Consider the following 4213-nt stretch of genomic DNA (forward strand, 5'->3'; position numbering starts at 1 on the left):
GGTTCCTCCCTATGTAGGTCGGTGTCAACAAAATATTTTCGAATTCGGAGGACATAGTTGGTTATTGGAATTTCGTGAAAAGATTCCATCGCTCTTTCTCAACACCACTGACACTAATACTTTTTTTTTCTTTTAATGATGTCCAGCCCAAATCCTATGTCATTTCTGTGACACTCTCTCCCATATTTCGCCATAATACAAAACGTGATGCCTTTCTTTGAACTTTTTCGATGTACTCCGTCAGTCCTATCTGGTAAGGATCCCACATTGAGCAGCAGTATTCTAAAAGAGGAGGGACAAGCGTAGTGTAGGCAGTCTCCTTAGTACGTCTGTTACATTTTCTAAGTGTCCTGCCAATGAAAGGCAGTCTTTGGTTAGCCTTCCCCACAATATTTTCTATGTGTTCCTTCCTATTTAAGTTGTTCGTAATTGGAATACCTAGGTACTTAGTTGAATTTACGGCTTTTTGATTTTACTGATTTATCGTGTAACCGAAGTTTAACGAGTTCCTTAAAGCACTCATGTGGATGACCTCACACTTTTAGTTATTTAGGGTCAACTGCCACCTTTCGCACCATTCAGATATCTTTTCTAAATCGTTTTGCAGTTTGTTTTGATCTTCTGATAACGTTATAGTCGATAAACGACAGCGTCATCTGCAAACAACCGAAGACGGATGCTCAGATTGCCTCCCAAATCGTTTATATACGTAAGGAACAGCAAAGGGCCTGTAGCACTATCATGGGGGACACCAGTAAATCACTTCCGTTTTACTCGATGACTTTCCGTCAATTACTACGAACTGTGACCTCTCTGACAGGAAATCACAATTCCAATGACATAACTGAGACGATATTCCATAAGCACGCAATTTCACTACAAACCCGCTTCTGTGGTACAGCGCCAAAAGCCTTACGGAAATCCAGTAATACGGAATTGATCTGAAATCCATTGTCAATAGCACTCAACATTTCATGCGAATAAAGAGCTAGTTGTGTTTCACAAGAACGATGTTTTCTAAACCCAAGTTGACTGCATGTTAATAGACGGTTCTCTTCGAGGTAATTAATAATATTCTAACACAAAATATGTTCCAGAATCCTGCTGCATATCGACGTTAATGATAAGGGCCTGTAATTTAGTGGATTACTCCTATTAGCTTTCTTGAATATAAGTGTGACCTGCGCAACTTTCAGTCTTTGTGTAAGGATCTTTCGCCGCGCAACTGTTATATATGATTGTCAAGTATGGAGTTAATGCATCAGCATATTCTGAAAGGAATACAGTCTGGACCAGAAGACATGCTTTTATTGGTATACAGTCTGGACCAGAAGACATGCTTTTATTAAGTGATTTAATTTACTTCACTACTCCGAGGATATTCTATGTTATGTTACTCGTCTTGGCAGGTGTTCTTGATTCGAATTCTGGAATATTTACTTCGTCTTCTTTTGTGAAAGCATTTCGGAAGGCTGTGTTTGGTAACTCTACTTTGGCAGCAGTGTCTCGCATAGTATCTGCATTGCTATCGCGCAGAGAAGGCATTGATTGTTTCTTGCTGCTAACATAATTCACATACGGCCAGAATCTCTTTGGAGACAAAGTTTCGTTGCGAAAACTGTTCTAAGCATCTCGCACTGAAGTCCGTGCTATATTTCGAGCTTCTGTATAAGATCGCCAATCTTGGGGATTTTGCGTCTGTTTAAATTTAGCATGTTTTTTTCGTTGTTTCTGCAACAGTGTTCTGGCCCGTTTTGCGTACCAAGGAGGATCAGTTCCGACGTTTGATAATGTATTTGGTATAAATCTCTCAACTGCTGCCGATACTGTTCCTTTGAATTTTTAGCCACATCTGGTCTATACTTATACTATTAACTTGGAATTAGTAGAGATTGTCTCTCAGGTAGCCGTCAAGTGAATCTTTATCTGTTTTCTTGAATAGGTATATTTTTCGTTTATTTTTGGAGGATTTGTGGCTTACTCAGGATTATTTGTTGCTACTAAGTCATGTTTGTTTTCACAACCGTTTACTATTCGCGTGAGCTCATGAACTAACTGTTCGAAATATTTTTCAGAGAATGCGTTAACACAATTACGGATGATGTTTTATGCGTACCTCCGGAACTGAACATGTATTTTCGCCAACATATCGCGGGTAAATTGAAGTCACCACCAACTGTAATCGTATGAGTCGGGTACATGTTTGAAGTAAGACTCAAGGTTTCTTTGAATCTTTCAGCAACTGTATCATCTGAATTGGGAGGTCGGTAAAAGGTCCAATTATTATTTTATTCCGGTTGCCATCAATGACCTCTACCCATACTAACTCTAAGGAACTATCTACTTCAATTTCGCGACAAGATAAAACTACTTCTAACAGCAACAAACACGCCACCGCCAATTGTGTTCAGCCTATCCTTTCGGAACACCGTTAGGTTCTTCGCAAAACTGTCGGCTGAGCTTATCTCCGGCCTTAGCCAGCTTCCAGTCCCATAACGATTTGAGCATCAGTGTTTTCTATTAGCGCTTGGAGTTCTGATACTTTCCCAACACCGCTACGACAATTTACAATTTTTATACCGTTAGTTCCTGTATCTACGTTCTTCCTGCGTTCGACCTGCACCCTTTGTGGCTGAAGCCCTTCTTGTGTTTTCCCGAGACCCTCTAACCTAAAAAATTGACCACTCCACGCCACGCAGCCCCTGCTACCCGTGTAGCCGCCTCCTGCGTATAATGGACAACTGACCTATTCAGCGAAACCCAACCATTCTTTGGCGCATGTCGAGGAATCTGCTGCCTACACGGTCGTAGAACCGTCTGACCCTCTGACTCAGACCCTCCACTCGGTTTTGTACCAGAGGTCCGCAATCGGTCCTGTTGACTATGCCGTAAATGGTGAGTTCTGCTTTCATCTTGCAAGCAAGGCTGGCAGCCTTTACCACTTCTATTAGCCGCTCGAAACCAGAGAGAATCTCTTCTGATACAAAGTGACACACGTCATTGGTACCGACGTGAGCAACCACCTGTAGTTGGCTGCACCCTTTGCTCTTAATGGCATCCGGGAGGATCCCTTCCACATCTGGAATGACTCCACCCGGTATGCGCACGGAGTGCACATTGGTTTTCTTTCCCTTAGTGGCAGCCATGTCCCTAAGGGGCCACAAAACACGCCTAACGTTGGAGCTCCCAACTATCAATAATCCCACCCTTTTTGATTGTCCGGATCTTGCAGGCTGAGAGATTTCCTCTGAAACAGGACCACATCTGGCTCAGCGACAGTGTCAACCACAGATAGCACCTGGAACCTGTCTGTCAGACAAACCGGGGAGGTCCTACGTGCAGCCGCCTGGGAAGTCTTTCGACGACTGCTACGCCCTGGGACGACCACCCACTCGAACACAGGTGAGGGGTCAACCTCAGTGCGAGCAGTAACTGGGCTGGTCACTGGTGAGGACCGATCGGATGACTCTGGCATGCTGGAAGTCCGTTGAATCCCCACAGCTGGCCTACAACAGTGGTGCCCATCCACTACAACCTCAAGCTATGTAACCCAAGCCATCACAGCCTGAAGCTGAGAGCGAAGTGTCACCAACTCGGCTCGCACCCGCACACAACAATCGTATTCCCTGTCCATACTAAAGACTGTGGAAAACTAGTGCCGTCAAACGGACTATCGCTACGTGTTGCGCAAATCTGCTGTAGACCCAGACTAAAACGCAGGAACTGTGTCTAATAAATTGGATTACTACGCAGAAATTCAAAAACCTAACTATGGAAGCACTCAGGGGAAACTAAATAATTCGCCCCTGATAAGGAACTTGTAATATGTCACAAAATCGGTTTACTTTGCGACGCAAACGAAAATGCGAGAACTGTGGCTATTAGATATTAAATAAACACGCAGAAACTCAAGAAACTAAACTATCAAAGCACGCATACTATATTGTAAAATTCGCTCCTGGGTAGGAACTTGTAAAAGTCACAAAATCGGTTACTTCCCAGTTGCTGCTTGTGTCTCGGCCGGCTGCTACAGCCTGACTAAGAAGAATAAGATGCCAATATTTACAATAAGCATCGTTTATCTTTTTTATAACGTTGGAGTGGAAATGTACCTATGGAACATACCAAACTGGAGGCTGCTGTTATTGTATCTCACTATAAATGGCTGAGAAACTGTTTCGTACATTATTTTGAGTTGTGCAACCATCTACAG

The sequence above is a fragment of the Schistocerca piceifrons genome, chromosome 2 (genome assembly GCF_021461385.2).
Source record: "Schistocerca piceifrons isolate TAMUIC-IGC-003096 chromosome 2, iqSchPice1.1, whole genome shotgun sequence".
NCBI classification, from domain to species: Eukaryota; Metazoa; Arthropoda; class Insecta; order Orthoptera; family Acrididae; genus Schistocerca; species Schistocerca piceifrons.